Source organism: Amblyomma americanum, chromosome 4 (assembly GCF_052857255.1).
Source record: "Amblyomma americanum isolate KBUSLIRL-KWMA chromosome 4, ASM5285725v1, whole genome shotgun sequence".
Taxonomy (NCBI): domain Eukaryota; kingdom Metazoa; phylum Arthropoda; class Arachnida; order Ixodida; family Ixodidae; genus Amblyomma; species Amblyomma americanum.
Window position 1 is genome coordinate 113,036,501 of NC_135500.1, and position 27,517 is coordinate 113,064,017.

Here is a 27,517-nt window from a genome sequence, read left to right on the forward strand (position 1 = left end):
AGGTTCCAATATTCCGCGAAGGGTGCTGGCAGTACACTCTAAACACAGTAACCTATAGCGTAACTTTTGGACGTAACTTTTGTCGCAAAGGTTACAATTGATATTTTTTATGTGTTTATTGTGTTTTCTTTATTTTTGTGGTGCCCAAAGGTTACAACGGCCAAAAGTCAACCGTTTCAATGGTTACGATGAACAAATTACCAAGTAACCTTAGCGCAGTAACCTTTGAGTAGTACGGTAACCTATGTGAGTCGACAAGCCAGGAGATATGCACATAGAGAAGACGTATGCTGCTTTATGTGCGGGAATCTGATACATTGGGGCTGCTGTTCCGACCGCAAGGTAGATGTTTTAATATGCCGGAGACATCAACGTACACTATCGCATGAGCCCGATACTACTGTTTTCGGTCGCAGTCACATTGAATCGCGCGGTATCAAATATCTGTCTTTACTTTTACCAAAGGAGGCTGCGAATGCCTGCAAACCAAATGCAGTATTTTGCGTCTGAATATGAGAGAACACATCTTGAATGTTCAATTCCTATCCATGACTTTTGCAAAGAAATCCAACGTGTACTTCCCTAAGCATAATAATAATAATAATAATAATAATAATAATAATAATAATAATAATAATAATAATAATATTAATTGGTGTTTTGGGGAAAGGAAATGGCGCAGTATCTGTCTCATATATCGTTGGACACCTGAACCGCGACTTAAGGGAAAGGATAAGATAGGGAGTGAAAGAAGAAAGGAAGAATTAGGTGCCGTAGTGGAGGGCTCCGGAATAATTTCGACCACCTGGGGATCTTTAACGTGCACTGACATCGCACAGCACACGGGCGCCTTAGCGTTTTTCCTCCATAAAAACGCAGCCGCCGCGGTCGGGTTCGAACTCGGGAACTACGGATCAGTAGTCGAGCGCCCTAACCACTGAGCCCCGGGGCGGGTCCCTAAGCATGTTCTGTTCCGGTTTTATTGCGTGAACAAGCGTTAATAATGAAATATTTTAAATTACACGTAATTTCTCGATGCCTGGGATAGAGCCTATTTCTCATCTTTTTCGAACTGATACGCGATAACAACGGTCGCAATTAATGGTCAAAAATCAGACATATGCAAGGGCAGCGCCTGGGAAGGCGACAGCGTACGTAACCGCATTTGCGGGCTGACGAGTGCGCAATTCGACTTCCCTTCTTGCGGCTCTCTTTATACGCTTCCAATGTATCATTTCAGGTGGCAAATATGCATCACAAATGCGCCCACGGTACGAACGCCGGCGCCCAAGAAACGAGTGATTGGCAAAGAACTACTCAAAATATTACGTGACGGCCGCTCCAGTATGCGTGAGACGAGCATGCGCAGACGGCCTTGCGCTTAAGCCAATGAAAAGCGATCTCCTGCTTCACGTTTGGCATCGTTGCACGCCGGCAAGTCTAGACAACGGGAAGGCGCGGACGTTGCCGCGTTGCGGAGGCTGCTTTGATCTTCAAACTAGCCTTGGTACCGTTCGTGAACCACGCCGTCTTTTAGTGTCGTTTCTTAAGTGGTTTGTTTGGGGCGCACCGCGTCAGTAATGCCGCTAAGCAGCAGGGACTTGTGGGGTGCTTACACTGCGCGGCAGCTGCAACGAACCTCACTGTGACTGTACAAGAAACGTCGTCGTGTGCTCGGCAGACGGCTCCGCACGCTGCGCTATTCGTTACGACTGCTGCAATCACGTTCCAGGGATTCATGGAAGAATAACGGACTTGGGTGAGGGGCCTCATTTTTTACCATGTGCACAATAACGACTTGCGAAGTCATTTATTTCATACTTGTTAACGCGCGTATTTTCCCTATTTGCCAGAACAGCTTCATTTGTAAGCATTGTTGAGTGCACTTCGAAGCGAAATCTGGTTCAGTAGTTTGAGTGCCTTAGTCATCTATTGCGCGATGTTTCCTGCCATAAAGTTCGGTTATCCAGAATATTGGTTTTAGACTATTGTTGCAGTAGGTCATTGGGGTCATTAGGTGCGATAATACGGGGGTAATCTAGCGCTAATTCTTGATCGTTTGCATGCGTGTGCACATCATTGTATACCTAATAAAGAGCACGCTTGAAACGCACGGCGGTACTTTTGTTTTGAGTCTCAATGCTGGAACTTTGCACATTGTTTCAAAGATTATCGATTGATTGGTGCGCTATAAGATTTTGGCGATACAACTGAGCACATAAAAAGTAATATTGAAAGTGTGGCGCCACAGAACTTTATGCAACATGTCCTGCTGAGGATTCAGTGCGGTAAAGACGGTGTGAATTTCGTTTTCATGCCAAATGATTCTGTCGCGCGTTTTACTTCGTATTTTACCTAGGTGGCCCAGGGCAAGACAGTGGAGTTGGTGAAGTGCCGCAGCATATTCCGCAGCCTAGTAGTTTCCAAGGTTAGTGGGCTCAAGAAACATATTTGCAATTTCTGCCTACAAGTTATTGTTGTTCTTTGTGAAACCATTTTGCCTTGTTCGCCGATGCGCGCTTTTATGTGCAGTTGTGCTTGGTATAAGACATGTTTTTTGTATTCATGAAAGTGGACGCTTGCAGAGTGGGGCTGCGGTACGATATTAAACGGGATTTCTAGACCTTGTTTATTAATCTCTGTACTGCACGCTCTTGAAGCTTCATTCTGCCTCGGGTTACAATATTTGTGCGGCTGTCCACAGAACCTATGCGGGCGTAGTTCATGTTTTACGCAATGCGTTAGATATTGTACTTGACTGAAGCGTTAGAGCCGCTAGGGTCCTGCACTGAGGACACCACCTTCCTGTATATCCCCCGCCCCTTTCTCTTATCGAGAATAAACGTTTTTTCCACTCCACTGCACAAGGCACAGTATGGAGCGACCACGAAATAAGTGGTGATCCGTCAAAGGCATGAGGAACGTCTCTTCCTATTGCTGCTCACTCTCTGCCTCTAAATCTCTGTACAACAATTCGATACCAAACCGCATGTGTGGCTATTTAATTGATGGCGGCTGCAGAGTTATCACAGCATTACACCACATCTCTCTGCAAATTCAAGGTTTACGAGAAAAACGGTTAACAGGCTGCAGAGGAGCGAGTCAGAAGTTGTCGTCCAAGCCGCCAAACGAAAGTCTTTTAATAAACGGTCACCTGGAAGTTTGCGGCCGCGGTAATTTATGGCTCTGAAAAGCGCACCGCGTGACAGACCGAATGTCCCTGAAACAGGTGGCAACGGCTGGGAGCGCGGACGGAGCGTTGCGTGCTTTACCGATTGTGTTTGCTTTCGTTGGGTTTCGGTTACCTTTTTTGTGTGTTCGTGTATCAAGCGAAAATGCGTCGCGTCTTCCTGGAATTTACGCGGCGCTCGAGAGTAAAGAATCTCGTGGGCACCGGCGTGATATTAGTCCTTCGCCTTTAAAGAAACCCTTCTCATTGGCTCCGACAAGCGCATTACCGATTGGTCACCAAAAGAGTCCCCGAAATCCTGCGCAATCGTACTTCAGAGGGGTTTTGGCGCAAAGTGGAAGAGGAATGGCGACCGTCAGAAGTGCTGCCCGGGACCTCTGCTCGGAAGATGTTGCGTACTATAACTTACTGCTCTAATTGATCTATATCAATTCGTTCGATTTAACTAATGTTCAGCCTCATCTTTAAAAAATTAAATTAACTAATGCCGTCCATCGGCCTTCTTCTTCGATGCGGTGGAGCCGCCGTGCCGTCACGGGCGAAGGTTTCGTTACAATATAATAGCATTTACTGAAAGCACTAGTGTTGGCTTGTTGGCTCGTGAACCATGCATCCAGATGAGTTCGAGAGACGTAGTGAAGTCTCTGGAGCTGTCACCGTGGGCAAACTCTCACGTCTCGTACGTTTCGGCACTATTTCAAGTTAGGCACTCTAAGCACGTTCTGAGTTTTAATCGGAATTTACTGAGCAGAAGATTTGCAGTCGCCTGTTCTTATTTTCATTGTAAGAAAAGCAACAGAAAACACAAAACAGGCTCGTGATATCGTTAAAGAAACCGCCATATTTCTGCATCATAGTGGTCAAAACAAAACGTCAAATACAGAAAAGCTAAAGCTATATATAAAAGCGATACGGAACATATGGTTTTGTTCTCTGGGAGAAGCACGCATATACGCGGTGAAAATATTTTTCGTATCAACTATCAGCGAACATATACGGCGTCGGTGCTATACCAAAGGTGCTACGCAGCTGTTTGGCTTCATGTCACCACGCCCCCCTGGACACTTGAAGCCGTGTAGCCGTTTGAAAACCCAGAGCGATCTGCCTTCACTGTTTCATTAAACGTTGACAGTATACTGAGGAATCCACCATCCTTCTACTTTGTGCCTAAAACCAAACTGTAAAGAGAAAAGCTTTGAGCAGAAAACAACCATCATCGTATTTCTTTGGCCTCTAAAAGAGGCGCTTCTAATCTGTGGCAAGCTTGGGCCGAACCAAGTAGTATCAGTTATCAGCGAGTACACGCCGTCAGTTTAACCGAACCTGCTTCGCAGATGTTCAGCTTCGCGTTACCGAACGCTGGTGGACATTCGAAGCCTCGTTGCGAACCCTGGAGAAGCGCTTCAAAAGCTGGTATCATTTCACCATCCGTCTGCGTATATTTCTAACTCAACAGTTCAAATATACAAGAGCTAAAAGCGAAACAAAGAAACGCAGCCAGCAGCGCATACATTTTCTTCGGCGAATTAGCGTAAGGGTTGTAGGAAGCTTGGGGCGCATCAGCTGCCAAAATTTGAGCGAGCACACTCCGTACGCTTTCGGTACCACCACAGGTGGTCGGCACCTGCGTTTTCTGCGTTTTTGCCGTGTGGGACTGCATCCTGCTGCTGTATAGGCCAAACAGCTATGTCCATGCGTTCAGCCTTTGTCTCAGGTGTCAGGAGCTCAATTTCTGATGTGCTTGTGTTTGATCAGAATGACCTTCCAATGTTTGGTGAAGTAGAAATAATAGTACCTTGGGAACGAAAGATTTTCATCACTCTTCTGGTCTTGGCAAAAGTGAGTTATTCACCGCGAGTGAATGCATTTTTACTTATGAAGGCACCACATATTGTTGTCATCAAATCTGAACTCCTTTTGTATCTCTGGCCATTGTATACTTATGCAAGAGATGACTGTCTGCTATTACAAAATGTCATTATGAGTCACCTTTGTTATAATGCCAAAGGTTCTGGAATGTTTTCTTCCTGATGTTGCTTACTGAAAGCAAAAAAGAACTTGAGTGTGTTATTGCAGGTTTTCATGGAATAAAGCTTAGTTTGTTTCGTTTTAGGAATTCGGAGACCGGCTCCTTGCAAGCATGCCAGAATTCTCTGAGTGTGTTCAACCAATCCTGCGAGGGAAAGCTCTTTCGGACAGGTCACAAAAAAAGCTGTCATGGCAGCTTCGGGTGGAACTGGCATTGTTCCTGGAGTAAGTATTTCTTGTTTGTTCTTCGTTTAATGTAGTGCTCTTTGCTGATATACCGAATATTTCAGCGAACACTTTCAATATATCCTTGAAAAACACTTGGAACTCAAAAAAGTATTGAAAGATAAGGGCAACTGACAAATCGACACGTTGAAGGCAATTATAATGGATTAATGTTTTACTTCAGTGACTAGGTCTCTGAAAAACCTGTCAAGGTTTGCACTGTAGTCGGATGGTTGTGTTGGGGTAAATGATAAGAAGTCATTTTTCTTTAAGAAAAAAGCTAATTTCCGGTACGCACTCTCACTCTTGGCGAGTATAATTTATTCTCAAAACGTTCCTTCGGTCACATAGGCAATAACTGAGCCTCACTAATTAGTCTATATTGGAGCGGTCAGTGGTGGTGTCACATCAGTTTTCGAAGCAACGAAACACTCATTTAATGAGCAATAAGCTTGGCGGATACGTGACCCTCGTTATTGCGTGTTACAATAACAATGGCATCCATTCGAACAATATTTGCTATTTAGCAATGTCATGTGCATTCTTTTGCTTTGCTATTTAATGCAAAGAATACGACACTCATAGCTAACTACGTGGCTGTTATTTTTGTGGGAACCAGCAAAAGAAGATGCATGATATAATCCAACTTAGTAGATGAAATGTAGTGCTGTAGTCACTGCAACCAGGCATCAGCGGACACTGCATTTCCACCTATTTTTCCGTACATTTATCGCGTTCAGTTTAGATTTTGTGTGGAAAGAAGCTCTGAGTAACTTTGCGATTGTCATGATGATACCCTGCCTCTGTAATTCTTGCTACAAAATATTGTAAGTGAAGATTGCAAGAATATAAAAACTGAGCATTGCCATATACCCTGCTGCAGTGAATAGCAGGCAGCTGATTAAAAAATTACGATTTGTGAAGAAATGAGGTCTTGTGATGTGTTAAAACATTAGTGAATTTATTGAAAACGCAATTAAATTGCACTCAGATTTACTTGCATGAGGAAAAAGAAATTTTATTTCTATTTATAATACTGACAACTGCTATCAATTGTATGAACTTTTCTTCAAAAATGCCTGCTTTAATTGACTGATTTACACTTCCTCCTAACGACTTTTTTCCAGCTGTGCATTGAAGTGGAACTCCGATTTAAGCGGATCTTTGGAGATATAGAAGGAAAACTCAAAGCAGTAGCTCAAGTATTTTCTTCCAAAGAAGGACGCAGGCGCACATTTCTTGCCATTGGAAAGCATTTGCAAGGCCATTCCAAGCACGCATTCATCAACGAGGTTTGTGAAATATTTCTTACTCATTTATCTAACAGTTTCGGTGGCATCCTGGCTTTTCATGATGAGAAATGTTTTTTAATATGATCAAATCCTCTTGAAAAATCTCATGTTCTTTGTTTACCATGTTTCACTATGGTGAGGATACCAGCCGTGATTTAAGTATGAATGATTGCTCACTGGCTCTAATTTAACATTCCACAGATCCCACTGCCGGAAGTTGCAAGTGACTGCACCTCATGTATATAGCTGTGCTGACCACACTTGCGTTTACGCTGGAAGTAGTAAAGAAGTGATCTAGATCAGCAGCGGCAACCTCGAGCGTGCCCTCATCTTCTGCCGGGTGACGTATTAGATAAAATCATCGACTATCTGCCGGAAATTTCCGCCATACTCGTCCTGCCGCAGAAGATTGCCCTGCCAGACACTGTAATGCCACGTTGACTACTGGCGAATCGACTTATGAACCTTTCCATGCTCTTGAAAAAGTCTAATTTGTTCTAGTTTTCTGGAAAGAAATGTTTTTCAGTTGTTCACTTTCTAATATGTTAAAGTATGTTTTCTAGAGCTAAACTGAGCAAGTTTCTTTTTAAACTAGTACACAAGTTCATGTACTTATGCGAGTGTTGTCAGGCTTATAGCACTGTAAAATGTTACGAGTTATTGGTCATGTCATTGTGCTTCTTTGTTAATAAAGTGACTGGAAAGCCATGAAAGAATTTTGTTCTCATGAAGGAATTCATGAAGGAATTCGCCGATGTTACGCACCTCTGAAAGCTCTTAGGTACATGTATGTCTGTGAGCTGTTTATTTATGATGTTTAAATCGATTGATTGTTTAGGTTTGTATGTGTCCGCAAGCTCTAAAAGAACTCATGTTATCTGCACTGGTTGTATCTCCTCTCTTGATTTCTTATTGTAGTCATTTTAATATTTATTTTAAGAAGTGTGATAAAATATGTGATCACAATACTGCTTTTTCTGATATTTTTACCATTTATATTTTGCCTGTTGTATCCCTTACACAATGTCAAGTTGACTTGGCACTTGGTCTTGAATAATTGAGCTTTTATTTTGTTCGTTATTGTACTATAATTACAGTGCCTATTTTTTATTTAAATTGCAATAAGAGTGATATATGCTGTTGACAAGCTCTTTTCGAAGCGAGACTTGATCTGAGCTTGCTTTATTGAGGTGCTTGTTCAACGGGGTTCTGTTTGGCATGGCAACAGTAATAGTGTAATATTGGCCAAGATTTCAGTGCCTTGCATGCTCATTTCTTGCGACATTTTTTTGCGAAAAGCTTGCAAAAATGGTGCCTTAAACATACCTGCATCTGTTACACTCTAAACACGGTAACCTTTGGGTAACCTTTGTAAAGGTGCACATTTTCACATTGAAGTATACCTATAATTTAAAGGTTACACAATGTAACCTTTCCACTTTTAATTTTTGTAAAAGTTGCAAATCGTAAAGGTTACTTCTTTTTAGGCATATGTTACGCAACGTTTTTAGCGCTGTAACCTTTACAAAGGTATACATCATTGAGCTAGGCATAGGTTATATGCTACAAAATGTGTGACCTTTGTCCGCCACAATGGCTGGCCTAAAAACGACAAAAATATCCTTGCAACTTGCTGAAGGTGATGAAGTAGAGCTCTGCTAGATTTCGAATTGAATGGAACAAAAATTGGCCAAACAAGAGAATAGTTTAGAAAGGAGAAAATGTCAAATACCGGTATATGACAGTCAAATTGTTCATTGACTCCAACATCTTCAAGACTAGAGCTTATACAAAACAACAATACTTCCCTAATATTGTCTACATTATAGAAAAACAAAGAATGTAACCGATGCAGGTATGTCTAAGGCACCATTTTTGCAAACCTTTCGCAAAAAAATATCGCAATAAATGAGCATGCAAGGCACTGAAATCTGGGCCAATATTACACTATTACTGTTGTCATGCCAAACAGAACCCCGTTGAACAAGCAACTCAATTAAGCAAACTCAGATCAAGACTCGCTTCGAAAAGTGCTTGTCAACAGCATACATCACTCTTATTGCAATTTAAATAAAAAATAGGCACTGTAATTATCGTACAAAAACGAACAAAATAAAAGCCCAATTATTCAAGACCAAGTGCCAAGTCAAGTTGACATTGTGTAAGGGATACTACAGGCAGAATATAAATGGTAAAAATATCACAGAAGGCAGTATTGTGATCACATATTTTATCACACTTCTTAAAAGTACGATTAATATGACTACTATAAAAAATCAAGAAAGGAGATACAAGCAGTGCAGATAACATGAGTTCTTTTACAGCTTGCGGCCACATACGAACCTAAACAACAATCAATCGATTTAAACATCATAACTAAACAACCTACAGACATCCATGTACCTAACAGCTTTCAGAGGTGCGTAACATCGGCGAATTCCTTCATGAATTTCTTCATGAAAACGAAATTCCTTCATGATTCCTCTAGTCACTTTATTAACAAAGAAGCACAATGACATGACCAATAATTCCTAACATTTTACAGTGCTATAAGCCTGACAACACTCGCATAAGTACATGAACTTGTGCACTGCAGTTTTAAAAAGCTTGCTGAATTTATCTTTAGAAAACATACTTAAACATATTAAACAGTGAACAACTGAAAAACATTTCTTTACAGAAAATTATAATAAATTAAACTTTTTCAAGAGGATGGAAACGCTCTTAAGTCGATTCACCAGTAGTCAACGTGGCACTACAGTGTCTGGCAGGGCAATCTTAGCGGCAGGACGAGTAGTGCGGAAAATTCCGGCGGATAGTCGAGGATTTTGTGTAATACGTCACCAGACAGAAGATGAGGGCACGCTCGAGGTTGCCGCTGCTGATCTAGATCACTTCTTTACTACTTCCAGCGTAAACGCAAGTGTGGTCAGCACAGCTATATACATGAGGTGCAGTCACTTGCAACTTCCGGCAGTGGGATCTGTGGAATGTTAAATTAGAGCCAGTGAGCAAACATTCATACTTAAAGCATGGCTGGTATTCTCACCATAGTGAAACAAGGTACACAGAGAACTTGAGATGTTTCAAGAGGATTTGATCATATTAGAAAAAAGTTTCTCATCATGAAAAGCCAGCATGCCAAAGAAACTGTTAGATGAACGAGTAAGAAATATTTCACAAACCTCGTTGATAAATGCGTGCTTGGAATGGCCTTGAAAATGCTTTCCAAAGGCAAGAAATGTGCACCTGCGTCCTTCTTTGGAAGAAAATACTTGAGCTAGTGCTTTGAGTTTTCCTTCTATATCTCCAACGATCCGCTTAATTGGGAGTTCCACTTCAATGCAAAGCTGGAAAAAAGTCGTTTGGAGGAAGAGTAAATCAGTCAATTAAAGCAAGCATTCTTGAAGAAAAGTTCATACAATTGAAAGCAGTTGTCAGTATTATAAAGAGAAATAAACTTTCTTTTTCCTCATGCAAGTAAATCTAAGTGCAAATTAATTGGGTTTTCAATAAATTCACTAATGTTTTAATACATCACAAGACCTCATTTCTCCACAAATCGTAATTTTTAATCAGCTGCCTGCTATTCACTGCAGCAGGGTATATGGCAATGCTCAGTTCTTATATTCTTGCAATGTTCACTTACAATATTTTGTAGCAAGAATTACTCGGGCAGAGGATCATCATGGCAATCGCAAAGTTACTCAGAGCTTCTTTCCGCACAAAACACAATCTCAACGCGACAAATGTACGGAAAAATAGGTGGAAATGCAGTGTCTACTGATGCCTGGTTGCAGTGACTACAGCACTACATTCCATCTACTAAGTTGGATTATATCATGCATCTTCTTTTGCTGGTCCGCACAAAAATAACAGCCACATAGTTAGGTATGAGTGTCGTATTCTTTGCACTAAGTAGCAAAGCAAAAGAATGCACATGACATTGCTGAATAGCAAATATTGTTCGCATGGCTGCCATTGCTATTGTAACACACAATAACGGGGGTCACGTTCCCACCAAGCTTACTGCTCATTAAATGAGTGTTTCGTTGCTTCAAAAACTAATGCGACACCACTACTGACCGCTCCAATATAGGCTAATTAGTGAGGCTCAGTTATTGGCTATGTGACCAGAGGAACGTTTTCAGAATAAATTATACTCGCCAAGAGTGAGAGTTCGTGCCGGAAATTAGCTTTATTATTAAAGAAAAATTACTTCTTATCATTTACCCCAACACAGCCATCCGACTACAGTGCAAGCCTTGACAGGTTTCTCAGAGACCTAGTCACTGAAGTAAAAAAGTAATCCAATATAATTGCCTTCAACGTGTCGATTTATCAATTGCCCTTACCTTTCAATACTTTTTTGTGTTCCAAATGTTTTTCAAAGATATTTTGAAAGTGTTCGCTGATATACTCAGTATGTCAGCAAAGTGCACTACATCAAACGGAACAAACAAAAAAACGTACCCCAGGAACAATGCCAGTTGCACCCGAAACTGCCGTGACAGCTTTTTTGTGACCTGTCCGAAAGAGCTTTCCTTCGCAGGATTGCTTGAACACACTCAGAGAATTCTGGCATTCTTGCAAGGAGCCAGTCTCCGAATTCCTAAAAGGAAACAAACTAAGCTTTTTTCAATGAAAACCTGCAACAACACACTGAAGTTCTTTTTTGGTTTTTAGTAAGGAACATCAGGAATAAAGCATTCTAAAACCACTGGCATTATAACAAAGATCACTCATAATGACATTTTGTAATAGCAGACAGTCATCTCTTGCATAAGTATACAATGGCCAGGGATAGAAAATGAGTTCAGATTTGATGACAACATTATGTGGTGCCTTCATAAATAAAAATGCATTCACTCGCTGTGAATAACTCACTTTTGCCAAGACCAGAAGCGTGATGAAAATCTTTCCTTCCAGAGGTACAGTTATATCTACTTCACCATACATTGGAAGGTCATTTTGATCAAACACAAGCACATCAGAAATTGAGATCCTGACACCAGACACAAAGGCTGAACGCATGGACATAGCTGTTTGGCCTATACAGCAGCAGAATGCAGTCCACATGGCAAAAACGCAGAAAACACAGAGGCCGACCACCTGTGGTGGAACGGAGAGCGTACGGAGTGTGCTCGCTCAAATTTTGCCAGCTGATGCGCCCCAATCTTCCCACAACACTTACGCTAATTCGCCGAAGAAAATGTAAGCGCTGCTGGCTGCTTTTCTGTGTTTCGCTTTTAGCTCTTGTGTATTTGAGCTTTTTAGTACCTTTTAGTTAGAAATATACGCATACGAATAATGAAATGATACCCGCTTTCGAAGCGCTTCTCCAGGGTTCGCAACCAGGCTTCCAATGTCCATCAGCACTCGGTAACGCAAAGCTGAACATCTGCGAAGCAGCTTCGGTTTAAGTGACGGCGTGTACTCGCTGATACCTGAAACTACTTGGTTCGGCCCAAGCTTGCCACAGAGTAGAAGCGCCTCTTTTAGAGGCCAAAGACATACGGTGCTGGTTGTTTTCTGCTCGTAGCTTTTCTCTTTGCAGTTTTGTTTTAGGCACAAAGCAGAAGGATGGCGGGTTCTTGAGTATACTGTCAACGTTCAATAAAACAGTGAAGGCAGGTTGCTCTGGGTCTTCAAACGTCTACACGGCTTCAAGTGCCCAGGGGCGCGTGTTAACATGAAGCCATACAGCTGCGTAGCACCTTTGTAATAGAACCGACGGCGTATATGTTCGCTGATAGTTGATACGAAAAAATATTTTCACTGCGTATATGCGTGTTTCTGCCAAAGAGGACAAAAGCATCTGTTCCGTATCGCTTTTATATATAGCTTTAGCTTTTCTGTATTTGACGTTTTGTTTTGACCAATATAATGCAGAAATATGCCGGTTTTCTTTAACGATATCACGAGCCTGCTTAGTGTTTCTTGTTGCTTTTCTTACAATGAAAATAAGAACAGGTGACCACAAATCTTCTGCTCAGAAAATTCCGATTAAAACTCAGAACGTGCTTAGATTGCCTAATTTAAAATGGTGTCGAAACGTACGAGATGTGAGAGTTAGCCCACGTTGACAGCTCCAGAGACTTCACTACGTATCTCGAATTCATCTGGATGCATGGTTCACGAGCCAACAAGCCAACCCTAGTGCTTTCAGTTAATGCTATCATATTGTAACGAAACCTTCGTCCGTGACGGCACGGAGGCTCGACAGCATTGAAGAAGGGGGCCGATGGACGGCATTAGTTAATTTAATTTATTAAAGATGAGGCCGAACATTAGTTAAATCGAACGAACTGATATAGATCAAACAACAAAGCAGTAACTCATAGTACGCAACATCTTCCGAGCAGAGGTCCCGAGCAGCACCTCGGACGGTCGACGTTCCTCTTCCACTTTGATCCAAAACCTCTTTGAAATTGGATTGCCCAGGAATTCGGGGACCCTTTTTGTGACCAATCGGTAATGCGCTTGTCGGAGCCAATGAGAAGGATTTCTTTAAAAGCGAAGAACTAATAGCACGCCGGTGCCCACGAGATTCTTTACTCTCGAGCACCGCGTAAATTCCAGGAAGACGCGACGCATTTTCGCTTGATACACAAACACACAAAAACGGCAACCGAAATCCAACGAAAGCAAACACAAACGGTACAGCACGCAACGCTCCGTCCGCGCTCCCATCCGTCGCCACCCGTTTCAGGGACATTTGGTCTGTCACGCGGTGCGCTTTCCAGAGCCATAAATTACCGCGCCGCAAACTTCCAGGTGACCGTTTATTAAAAGACTTTCGTTTGGCGGCTGGGAAAACTTCTGACTCGCTCCTCTGCAGCCTGTTAAACGTTTTTCTCGTAAACCTTGAATTTGCAGAGAGATGTGGTGTAATGCTGTGTTAACTCTGCTGCCACCATCAATTAAACAGCCACGCATGCGGTTTCGTATCCAATTGTAGTACAGAGATTTAGAGGCAGAGTGTGGGCAGGAATAGGAAGAGACGTCCCTCAGGCCTTTGACAGATCACCACTTATTTCGTTTTCGCTGCATACTGTGCCTTGTGCAGTGGAGTGGAAAAAACGTTTATTCTCGATTAGAAAAAGGGCAGGGGGGATATACAGGAAGGTGGTGTCCTCAGTGCAGGACCCTAGCGGCACTAACGCATCAGTCAAGTACAATATCTACCGCATTGCGTAAAACATGAACTACGCCCGCATAGGTTCTGTGGACAGCCGCACAAATATTGTGCAGTACAGAGATTTAATAAACAAGGTCTAGAAATCCCGTTTAATATCGTACCGCAGCCCCACTCTGCAAGCGTCCACTTTCACGAATACAAAAAACATGTCTTATACCAAGCACAACTGCACATAAAAGCGCGCATCGGCGAACAAGGCAAAATGGTTTCACAAAGAACAACAATAACTTGTAGGCAGAAATTGCAAATATGTTTCTTGAGCCCACTAACCTTGGAAACTACTAGGCTGCGGAATATGCTGCGGCACTTCACCAACTCCACTGTCTTGCCCTGGGCCACCTAGGTAAAATACGAAGTAAAACGCGCGACAGAATCATTTGGCATGAAAACGAAATTCACACCGTCTTTACCGCACTGAATCCTCAGCAGGACATGTTGCATAAAGTTCTGTGGCGCCACACTTTCAATATTACTTTTTATGTGCTCAGTTGTATCGCCAAAATCTTATAGCGCCCCAATCAATCGATAATCATTGAAACAATGTGCAAAGTTCCAGCATTCAGACTCAAAAGTACCGCCGTGCGTTTCAAGCGTGCTCTTTATTAGGTATACAATGATGTGCACACGCATGCAAACGATCAAGAATTAGCGCTAGATTACCCCCGTATTATCGCACCTAATGACCCCAATGACCTACTGCAACAATAGTCTAAAACCAATATTCTGGATAACCGAACTTTATGGCAGGAAACATCGCGCAATAGATGACTAAGGCACTCAAACTACTGAACCAGATTTCGCTTCGAAGTGCACTCAACAATGCTTACAAATGAAGCTGTTCTGGCAAATAGGGAAAATACGCGCGTTAACAAGTATGAAATAAATGACTTCGCAAGTCGTTATTGTGCACATGGTAAAAAATGAGGCCCCTCACCCAAGTCCGTTATTCTTCCATGAATCCCTGGAACGTGATTGCAGCAGTCGTAACGAATAGCGCAGCGTGCGGAGCCGTCTGCCGAGCACACGACGACGTTTCTTGTACAGTCACAGTGAGGTTCGTTGCAGCTGCCGCGCAGTGTAAGCACCCCACAAGTCCCTGCTGCTTAGCGGCATTACTGACGCGGTGCGCCCCAAACAAACCACTTAAGAAACGACACTAAAAGACGGCGTGGTTCACGAACGGTACCAAGGCTAGTTTGAAGATCAAAGCAGCCTCCGCAACGCGGCAACGTCCGCGCCTTCCCGTTGTCTAGACTTGCCGGCGTGCAACGATGCCAAACGTGAAGCAGGAGATCGCTTTTCATTGGCTTAAGCGCAAGGCCGTCTGCGCATGCTCGTCCTACGCATACTGGAGCGGCCGTCACGTAATATTTTGAGTAGTTCTTTGCCAATCACTCGTTTCTTGGGCGCCGGCCTTCGTACCGTGGGCGCATTTGTGATGCATATTTACCACCTGAAATGATACATTGGAAGCGTATAAAGAGAGCCGCAAGAAGGGAAGTCGAATTGCGCACTCGGCTGCCATCAAATGTGGTTACGTACGCTGTCGCCTTCCCAGGCGCTGCCCTTCCATATGTCTGATTTATGACCATTAATTGCGACCGTTGTTATCGCGTATCAGTTCGAGGCAGATGAAAAATAGGCTCTATCCCAAGCTACGAGAAATTACGTGTAATTTGAAATATTTGTTTATTAACGCTTGTTCGCGCAATAAAACCGGAACAGAACATGTTTAGATAAGTACACGTTGGGTTTCTTTGCAAAAGCCATGGACAGGAATTGAACATTCAAGACGTGTTCTCTCATATTCAGCCGCGAAATACTGCATTTGCATTGCATTCGCAGCTTCCTTTGGTAAAAGTAAAGACAGATATCTGATAACGCGCGATTCAATGTGACTGCGACCCAAAACAGTAGTATCGGGCTCTTGTGATAGCGTACGTTGATGTCTCCGGCATATTAAAGCATCTACCTTGCGGTCGGAACAGCAGCACAAATGTATCAGAAAAGCATATTCCCGCACATAAAGCAGCATACGTCTTCTCTCTTTGCATATCTCCTGGCTTGTCGGCGCATATAGGTTACCGTGCTGCTCAAAGGTTACTGCGCAAAGGTTACTTGGCAATTTTTTCATCTTAACCTTTGAAACGATTGACTTTTGGCCGTTGTAACCTTTGGGCACCACAAAAATAAAGAAAACATAATGAAAACATCAGAAAACAACAATTGTAACCTTTGCGACAAAAGTTACTCACGTCCAAAAGACGTTATAGGTTACTGTGTTTAGAGTGTACCCTCACATCCCCAGAGGATGTGTGCGTGAGTGACTCGTGGCCGCATTTATGACAGGCGGGGTCGCATTCCCTCCCATTTATGGGTAGAGTCAAGAATGACTTAGAATGAAATTAGTAAGCAGTCCGCGAACCATGCTATTTTGCTCTCGGTCGATGTCGGGGCGGGGTGCCGGGTACACGCGTCTCGTCTGTTTCTAGAAGTTGATTTGAGCACAGGATTGTAGAGCCTCGGTGAGATAATCCGGGTTCGATCGGGGCCAGCCGCCCAGTTTGTTAGGCCTTAGGCTAAACGGTCAACCCCTTCGTTCCCAGAATTCGCCGCGTGGGCAGCTACCCACACTAAGATTACAGTGCAGTCGATAGTGCAGCGGCAGAGAATGTGTGCGGCTGGAAGACAAATTGAGTTTTTCAAGAAATTTTGAATGGCTCGTTGGTCAGCGCAATATATGATGGCCAGCCCGATTGCGACCGCTTCGACAGCGGGGAGGAGGATAGGTGAGCGTACTGCGGCGGCGTTCATAAGTGTGGTGTTTGGCGTGGCTACGTAGGACACGTTGTATGTGGGAGTCGCATTTAGCCGCGTCCATGTACACGGCGTGTTCGTCAGCGGAGTAGGTGTCGTCTAGAGCCTGGGCTTTGAGTTGGCGGGCAACACGTTCTTGGTCACGGGTTTGACGACCAGCCGAATTTAGACTCCAGTCGGGAGGGAAGCACTGGGGTGGTTGTCACCTTTAGGGTTGATGTTAAGACAGTCTAGAATGTAATGACCGCACTTGGTGCGATAAAGGCGATGTATCTCGGCATTCTTGCTTGCCTCGATAAGCTCTGTGAGCGTGTTGTATACACCGAGTTGAAGGAGACGCTGCGTGCTGGCAGAATGGGCCGTCCCTTTGGCACCTTTTACGCCGAATGATATCTACCGCATCTTTGTCTTTGCGGCGAAGACGGCAATAGGGGCATGAGTACGCAGTCCTACTAAGGAGGAAGCGTTGCGTGAAATGGTAGAGGTCAGTTACCCGCATGCCTTTGCGGTGAGGCGATACAGCGAATAAGGCCGTTGATTTAAGGGGCGGTGGTTCCCAGGCGTTGGATGGATTCCTAGTTCTGAGAGGTGTTCTGAACCAGCATGGCGAACACGCGGATGGCCTGTGAGGGAGCATGAGGTGGGTGTGAATGTGGAGGGTGATCGGCTCTTGAGGGTCGGGGACTGGTAGGTGAACGCGCCTATCCCGGATGACTAAAAGTTGGTCGATGAGCAAACGAGACTGTTGGCCAGCACGAAAGCGTGAACGGTGTCGATTGTCTGTTGGAGTGAATCTGTCTGTTGCCTGTTGGAGTGAAGCTACTGCTTCAAGGGCACTGCTACACACTTACTTGCTTAAAAGTGCACGCACAGGATGAATCAAATTATAATCTCTCGCAGGTTATAAGACAGCCGCTTTGGCAGCAAGATGTTTATAAAGCAACTTATTTATGAGTCAAGAGTTCTGCTTTTACTCAGGCCACTATTGCAAACACTATAGAATGTCGTGACGATAGGAACGTGAATAGAGAGATCTACTACCATTAAATTCAGGTGACGAAAGAACTTGTGTTGAATATAACGAAATACCACAGCGGATCGCTATGGCGCCTGGCCAAATTATATTGCCACAAATACCTCTAATGTTCACTTGTTTATACTGAGCGCCGCCGGCGCTCGACTTTATCACTTTAACACAATATAGCAAGGCGGGCGAGTTGGGAGTGCATGTTAAAAATTAAGATTGCGAAAAAGGTAGAAGGAAGTCTGTCCTGTGGTTTAAGAGCGTAAGCTCTTATTACATAGGCATGTCAAGGACGCGTCTGTCTACAATGAAGGTCAAATTGACCAAACCGGTAGCCCCTTGAACGCAGTATGTCACATAGCATTAGTGGGCGCGTAGCGCCTCATTTTATACCTTTAGTTTCTATCTGTTATATAATTGCCAGCATACCAGCCATCGAATCGACCCCCACCCCCCCCCCCCACCCCCACACACACACACACACCCGTTAGCCTGAAGATGCGGCGTTGGCGTTGTCGCCGTTGGGAGCGAAAAATCACGAGCATGACTCTAGCAGGTGGTGCCTAGGAGGCAGGTGGGCCACCTAGGTCACGTGGCCTTGCGGCGGTGACGCGTCACCGCAACCTGCCCGCACACCGCTGGGCGCACATGCCATCCCAGGGTAATGGCGCATCGCTTGAATGCTGCGCCACTGCGCCAGGAGGGCTATGAAGACTCCCAGGAATGTATAAATCTAAGTAGAGAATGATCTTCTGCATACATGGAAATTAAGCCACTACGCTATCGCGTCGTGCCCTTAAGGCGCGAAGCTTAGGTGTCGCCTCCAATTTTCATTTTCTTTGTGTCGTGCCCAGCAATGTTTAGTGCATTTCTCAGCCATGTGACACATTGGTACGCCATATCTTAACGATAAAATCAACGACTACATTAATATGGGCACGAACTTGTGCGCGATAATTAGCACCAGGCGTGCTCAAATATAAAATAAGTCAAAACTTGAGAAATAAAAGAAACCATCTCTCAACAGATGTTTCACTTTTTGGTGGGCCCTCCGGGGGTTATGTGCAGAAACACTCGTTGCTAGACAAATTTCAATATTTGTAATAATGATTTAATGACGAATTAAAAGCTTTAGTATTCACAAACAGAGGTGAGCATCCTCATGAGGGCGAGCCATCATGAGGGCATGCTCACCCTCACCTCATGAGGATTTCGCTCGGCGAGGTGAGGGTGAGGGAGGATGGGCGCTTGAAAATTCGTGAGGACGAGGGTAACGGAGGGAAGTCTTGATGAGGTGAGGGGGAGGGAGGGCGAGATTCACGGTCTGAGGGCAGGAATGGAGGCCCTAACCGTACTCCTGGCTGACGTTTCTTGCCAGTGCCGCCCGTTATGGATTCCTGTTTTTTAGCACTAGTTGTTAGGGCGAAGGTTCCCGGGGAAGACGTGGTTTCTGCAGTGAGGAGGTAAACGAGGCGAACACGGAAGGCCGGTAGCCGCATGCCCTCTCCGTCGCCGCGCCCGTGTGGTAAATGAAACAAACAAAGGGGGCGCGCACGAACAGCCCCAGCTATAGGCTTCGAAAGAAAATAAAAAACGCAAGAAACGGTGAATAATGCGGAATGAAACTCCTAAAACAGTGGGCACACTTGGTTAACCAATGTTTACTGAGTCAGGAATAACCCAAATAGCGGACTGCGCGACATTCAGTGAAGTTCGCGTTGATGAGGAAATGCGTGCCGATACTCCGGAAACAATTGCGACGTCGTGATGATAAGACTCTCCATGGCATCACGAACCGACGCGTTTAGGATGAAAGTGGATGACTGGATGGCTGTCTCGAGTTCGACTCATTGCGGCGTGGATGGACCGTCTCGCATTGTGATCATATTTCCGACACAGCGGCGCTGCGGCTCCATATAATGCAATACTTCTCGCCATTCGGTCTCTTGAATGGGAGCTGTGTGCGCCGCGACGACAAAGTTCTATCAGTGGTATTGGACGCAGCTCTTGTTCGAAGAAATTTTCCGTAACAAGTAGTGAGGTTAGTTGATGCAACGATGTTCTTCGTTTATGATGCTCCCGCTTCTTTGCTTATCCGGCGACACGTTGCCGCGGGCTGCGGGGACAACACTTTTTCAACTGTATGCGTTTATTTAAGTTTCATTGCAAAGTGCTCGGCAGGTACGTCTAGCAAAAGCTACTCACTTAAACTCTCAAGCAGGACGGCGGCGCTGCCGCTGGTTACAATGCAATACTTCTCGCCATGCAGCTCTAGAGTAAGAGCTGCGTAGGGAGCGACTACAAAGTCTCCTCAGCGGTATTTGAACGCAGCTGTTTTTCGAAAAAGTTTGTTGGAGGCACTTACGTATTTCTTAACTACGGGAAGGCGAAGGCCATTTGCGACTGATTCCACTGATTTAAATTTGAGTGGTGACGTCACGCTGCGCATGCGCAGTTGTTGCTTGGCGGCGGATCACACCACCCGCCACAGTGGGCAGTTTGCTGACAGTCTAGTTGGAAGGTTGTGATCACGTGAAACGTGCACGTGGCACGTGAAAAGGTCGCTCGACCTAGGATGTAACGGACGAAGTCGCGTAACATAGGATGTAATGAACGGACAGGGCTACGTGACCTAGGATGTCATGGACGGGCAAGGTCACGTGACATAGGATGTAACGGAGAGACAGTCACGTGACCTAGGATGTACCGGACGGACAAGGTCACGTGACATAGGATGTAACGGAGGCACATAGTCATGTGACCTAGGATGTAACGTACGGACACCGCGAGGTCAGGTGACCGGACGCACGGTCACCACGGGTATGAGCCATTAAAGGCTTTCGCCTTAAAATAACACCATCATCAAAGCGGTGCCGCGAAGTCTGGTGGGGCAAAGCCAACCGGTCTAGTCTTAACATGAAATAAAGCAGCAGCTTAACCGCGTTGGTTTGCATCATCGCTCGCTCCGCCTTGCATTGCACGAGGTACAAAATAAACTACATGCTGTACTGCTCTCTAAATAAATGCATCATATCTTGGTTTATTTCTGTCTCAGGTGAGACGTGTGACATCGTAATCGCACGCCTCATTTTATGAATTCAGTGGCTCGCAGGTTGAAACAGATTAAACTTATCGTTTCGCTAATCCGTAGGCGTGTATGCAAAAAGAATCACGAGGGGGGTTTTAGCTCTGGGTTAGTAAAAATGATCGTGCGCTAGCACCCTGGTTTTGCATGGCTTATCTTGAAGTTTTGTTTTTGCTTGACCCTAGCTGGCTTACCTTGGTTGATATAGCGTATGATGTATAGTTTGCGGGATATTGCATAATTTTACACTTATACTGTTGTAGAACTGGTCATTGTCTATATTCATACTTTAATGGTAACCTTAATTCAACTACTGGCGCAGTGTTGTCGCGGTTGAGCGACGCGCCACTGCCCTGCTATGGAAGGCGCCGCATCGGTGGGGCTTGTGAGACCAGGGCTCTTGTTCTTGAGGAAACTCTTGCGGCTAATCATTACTTGAATTGCCACGGTGGTCAGTTTGCTCACAATCCGGTGGGCACGTCGTGATGACGTCGTAACGTCACGTGACCTATACTTCGTCTCACAAGATGTTTGCAGCACTACGGAAGGTAGAGCTCTCTCGTCCAATCAGGGCTGCAGAAACGCAGAAAATAGTCCCTCGAATATTTGAGGAGTGTATGACTATTAATCAAAACAATAAGCATTGCAACTAAAAACATGATTTGGACAGGTATATTTAAATGGTAGGGAGAGTTTTAATCACTGGTGAAATTACCAGACAAAGCCCGTGCGGACACAGCTCTGCGGAGGCCTGCTGCGAGGTAGTGATGCGTCGCCACTTTCCAACATGGCGTCGGACGAGTCTGTTGTGTCTCCTGTGTGCTCTACACCGACAGTGCGGTGTTTCCCCAAGCAGGCGAAGCAGGTGGCTTTAAATGTTCTTGAAGCGCTTCGCGTCGAGTGCGGGGGCAGTTGGAGTACAAATGCGCTCATCAAGAGGACGGCAAAACTCACGCAGGTGAGCGAGCGAACGCTTTACAAGTGGACAACGGAGACGTTGAACGCGGGCCGAGTGTTGTCACCGAAGAAGCGTGCTGGCGGAAGAGGCCGCGAGCGGACGAAGAAGCTGGACGATTTTGACCTGAGCGTGTTGCGAAGGGTGGTACACACCTTTTTCCAGAGAGGGGAAATTCCAACTATCGCGAAGGTGGTTGCTCATTTCGAAGAGGACGAAACGCTACCGACCGTGTCCGCAGCGACAATGCAGAGGATGTTGAAGAAACTTGGCTTCCGATATAAGAAGCGCTCTCGGAATGCGATGTTAATCGAAGCGACGCACATTGTGCAGTGTCGCCGCCGGTACCTGCGCCAGATAGCGGAGCTGCGACGCCAGGGTAGGCCTATTTTCTTCACCGACGAAACGTGGGTTAACGCCGGCCACACGCGAAGTCGAGTGTAGACTGACTGCACCATCCAATCTGCACACCAAGCGCATCGATCCGGACTGTCGACTGGTCTACAAAACCCCAGTGGCAAAGGTGGCAGGCTTATTGTGACGCATTGCGGTAGTGAGCAAGGTTTTGTCGAAGGCGCAGCGGAAGTTTTCCGAGCGAAGAAAAACTCGGGCGATTACCACGAGGAAATGAACGGGGAACACTACGAAAACTGGTTCTCCAGGAGACTTCTCCCACTACTACCACCCGGCAGCGTTATAGTGATGGACAACGCGCCATATCATTCTGTGAAGCAGGATAAAGTGCCGCGGATGAGTAGCCTCAAAAAGGACATACAGGCTTGGCTGTCCGGAAAAGGTGTCGCGTGGAGCAGCGGCATGGTGAAGGCCGAGCTCATGCAGCTTGTCAGCAATGTGAACACAGGTGGGGAGCAATACCGTGTCGACTGCATTGCTAAAGCTGCTGGCCATCTCGTTGTGTGCCTGCCACCGTACCACTGCCAACTGAACCCGATAGAGCTTGTCTGGAGCGACGTCAAGGGTTTCGTGGCCAGCCAAAACAAGACGTTTAAGCTCCAAGACGTCGAGCCTCTGGTTTGGCAAGGCATCACGCAAGTGACTGTTGAGAAATGGAAGAATTACGTGCAGCATATTATCAGTGAGGAAGATGTGATGAGAAAACTGGACCACATCATCGACGATGTTGTTGACCAGGGACCGGCCATTGTTGTCAACCTGGAGGACGACACAACCAGCAGTGCTGAATTCAGTTGTTATGAGGACGATGAGATGATCGAACCCGTTTAACGTGCGTTGCCTCTCGCGCAGCACATGGGGTTGTTTTGCATTTCGCCACCATCGACACTCGGCTGCCTCGGCACGCTGGAGTAAATAAATTTATATGCACATGACACGATTACTGAAATTTACTGCGACGCGACAACAGAGGAACTGATGAGAACAGTACCCTGGTTGTCTCACATATATCGGTGGACACCCGAACCGCACAGTAAAGGAAGGGATAAAGGAGGGAGGGAAAGAAGAAAGACAATATCTCGGTGCACACCCGAACCGCATCGTAAAGGAAGAGATAAAGGAGGGAAAGAAGCGAGAGAAAACTGAAAATTGAAAGTTGGATTTTGAGGAAAGGCGCGGCGCTGCGCGGTGGAACACCTGTGGCTCGGTGCTACTATAAATAGAGGTAGAAAGAAGCCACCTGGACATCAGGTGGATCGAGCCACAGGCGCGTAGGAACACACTAATGTAGTGCGTTGTTGTACGGATTGTTTCCAGTGCATTCCTATCGTCAACAGATGCTATTGAAATTAAAAATTGCCTCTTGTCTTTACGCAACAGCAAGGCACTTGACATTGATGGTTTCAGAATTTCCCCAGTAAAGTATGTAGCCGATGTAATTAGCCCAGTGTTAGAATATATCTTTAATTGTTGCATTGAACATGCAGTATTCCCCAAAAGAATGCAGATTGCCAGAGTCACGGTTATACATAAAGGCGGAGACAAAAACATTCTGTCAAATTATCGACCAATATCCATTCTTCCTGTTTTTTCAAAGTGTTTTGAAAAAATCCTGTTTAGACGAATATCTGGTTTCTGTGACAAACATAACATAATAACGCCCAGTCAGCATGGTTTCAGAAAACACTTCTCGACGGAAACCGCGCTTCTAACTCAGAAAGAACTAATCTTAGAGTCCTTTGAACAGAAACTTCTAACTCTTGGCATTTTCATTGATTTTTCCAAAGCATTTGACCGCATGAATCACAGAATAATGATAGCTAAGCTCGAGCACTATGGTTTTCGCGGAAAGTTTCTTCAAATAATTCAGTCTTATTTAGGTTCTCGAGTACAACAGGTAAACATACACAATGACTCCTCAGATTTTAGGCATATCACTTCAGGCGTTCCGCAAGGCAGTATCTTGGGACCACTCCTATTCCTCCTTTATGTTAATGACGTCGTCTGCATTAGTAAGCTGCCAACTTTCATTATTTACGCAGATGACACCACCTTATTTTTTAGAGCCTCACATTTACAAGATCTTCAGCAACAAGCATCACATTGTCTACACTCGCTTTTAGAATGGTCTAAATGCAATTTGTTAAGCATTAATACCCAGAAAACAAAAGCTGTGCTCTTCAGACCTCGCAGTAAGCCTATTAACGGATCGCCACTTTCTTTAAGATTGGGCTCGTCACTCATCCAGATTGTTCCAGTCATCAAAAGTTTAGGTGTGATTTTTCATGAGAACTTATTATGGAATGATCATGTCGAAATGGTAATAAACAAACAGTCCAAGGTTGTCGGTATTTTATGTCGACTAAGGTACTTTATGCCGAAGCGTATTAAGCAAATGCTGTATAACGCACTTTTTTCTTCTGTTCTTAACTGTTGCTTTTTGGTCTGGGGCACTACGTCTTTTACCAACATTAATCGTTTGCACCTTCTTCAAAAAAAAGCTGTTCGTAGCATTGTGAATGCTCCGCGACTAGAGCATAGTGGCCCGATATTTCAGGCACTCGGCATCACCCCCCTTCCCCAGTTGTATGAAACGTTGCTCTTAAGACGGTATGAAACAAGTGTTGTTAAAAACAATTGCTTTATGTTACAGCTGTCTGGACTGAAATACAAAGAGTCTAAATACTCTACTCGAATAGTTTTGAATTGGTTTGTACCTAAGACCCGCACAAATTACGGGTATCAAATGTTGAACTTCACTCTCCCACATTTATTAAATAAGAAATCCTTATAAATATATAGCTAAATAATGCCAAAAACTGTTATATGTCCTGCATGTTTGTACATTTTTTTTGTTGAAAGTGCCCTCGTATTGTTTCTTTCGTTTGTTTTATTAACGTGAACAAGTATATCACTGCCAAGCTTCTGTAGGGTGCGCCGGCCTCGTCAAGCCTTGCCACTGGCTTTTTGCCGGTGCACCCAACATCGCCATGATGTTAAATAAATATATTCTGATTCTGATTCTGGTCCTGATTGGACGAGAGAGCTGTACCTTTCGTAGTGCTGCAAACATCTTGTGAGACGGAGTATAGGTGGCCTACGTGCCAGAAGCACGCTTCCGACAGACAGACAACCGATTTTCGTCGTAGTGGAAGCCCTAGCTCTAGGGCACTAAATTAGCTACCACAGCAATCGTTTTCTCGATACTCGGGGAGTTATTGATAGCTATAATTCAACCCCAATGATGCATTTCAAGCGGCCCGTTTGATTTTTCCATTTAGCATAATGCTTGGCTTTATGCTTGCATAATGTATAATGCATGAGAGCCTCACAGCAACGGAAAGCCGGCATTGCACCAATGGAAGACATTAAAGAAATAAAAACTGCACACCCGAGAGAGCGGGATTCGAACCCGCAGCGGCGCGGTCAGATCACCTCAGCTGGTGGTTGCACGACCACTTCGGCATCGCGGCAGCTATCTTTTTAAACATGGTGTTTGTTTCACTGAATATATATTCTATTTACATGAAATATATAAGGAGCTTTTAGGAAACGCAACGAAAGACATCTTATAGAGAGCAACAGAGCACTAGACGGGAGGTGAAACTGAGTCCATAACCAAGAGGGAGTGCCACCTCGGTTTATAGTCGGTCGGTTAAGATATCTGCTACAATATTGCTCCTGAGATGAGCAATATTGTAGCAGATATCTTAACATCCTACCTGTTCGAACTGCCAGGTTCACGAGGTTTGCTTGCAATGTCGTCGTCTTCATTACCTAACTCCCCTCCCATTTATATAACACAAACTATAAGTTTGTGCCTTTGAAGCCGATGATGCCGCATAACGCAGTTTCTCAGGTTTCCCGAAACTGGTTTCCCCGCCAAATCAGGAGGCGCTGCTCAGCATCGCCAAGAAGCCAGTAGAAGCCACTGCGGTCTAAGGACCCCACTTGCAACAGCTCCAGCCACCACTTCTGCAAATAAATGCTCATTCTTCATCGCCACGCGCATATGTGCGCTCAGCCCACCGCTTTTGCAGTCTCTTACGAACCAGCGGCCGCTTGATTCTGCCATTACCCGCTTGCTCTGACGGAATGTTACCTTTCACGCTACCGCCCCATGATGATGTGCCAGTCATGGCCGCCATTGAAGGTGCGTGGTGTGCTCGTTTGCATTCGCTCATGTAAGAGGCATTCGCTGTCGCCATATCGCGCAGCGGCACAACCTAGCATTAAAAGGGCTCTCGGAACAAATAGAAGATGGCTTCTCTCGATAGGCAACAGCGTTATAAAAAAAAACAGATCATTCACACTAAAATGGCACTTTTGTCAGCCAAAAAATACAAACAAAAGAATTACAGGAGTTGCCTTTGCAGATCGATTTTGCAGGTAAATTTCTTGAGTACACACCTGCTTCTGGTCGCGCATCCCAAAGACTGCCACACCGACATTCATTTTCAGTCCATAACGGTGGCAAAGCGTCCTTTTCGGGTTACCATGGCACGAGCTTGAATTGGCAGGAGGGGAGATTTTTAAATTCATTTTTCTCACCGATAAATGCATCTTTCCGACCGGAAAAACGTCAGCATAGTATGCGGCTGTGTACGGCAGGTTCCGAAACCTAGCACCCATACTGATGACACGTTCTCTTGCGGAAGAATTTCACCAAAAAAGGCAGACCGAGATGAAAAAATTTTAAAAAATGTTGCGCAAGAGAGAGAGAGAGGGTTTATTGACGGGAAAGGCAGAGAGGTACAGTCAGGTCTAAGGCGGCGCTGGCTACGGTGGTACTCACCGCCTGTTTAAGGCACATCTACGTCCTCCTTGGTTAGCTACAGGACATCGAAGAATCCAACAGTTGAATAGAAGGCATAGGCAGAGCACGTGCTGACGTTAGTCTTCTAAGACGGACTGCAATGCAACTTAAATATCGACAGCACCTGTCTATATCATAGCAAGCACAGCTGCTTTGAAGCGTGTGTTGTCTTGAAGTTCAGAAAAAGAGAGCATCTTTAGTGGAATAAAACGCCCTTGGTGATTCACGACCTAGCCTTTATGCCAGCTACTTGTGTTGCGAGCTTACATTACGTACTGTGTGTGCTAGCAGCTTTAAGAGCTACTAATTATTAGCGTTCCGCTTAAACAATCTGCTGGGCTCGTGCTTTTCTCCGCGGCTGTGTTCATGTAAACCAGATGCTTGCGACCACACTATCACCTCTGTTTTTCTACCCCATGCTTTCAATGTTCTGAATGTACTCTGAGCTTCACTCGCAGGAGGACGAGTGA

The 27,517-nt window shown here is 44.8% G+C and overlaps 1 pseudogene; it reads left to right on the top strand.

The window, feature by feature from the left end:
• The first annotated feature begins 1,580 nt into the window (after positions 1-1,580).
• Positions 1,581-27,517, top strand: LOC144129764 (uncharacterized; annotated as a pseudogene).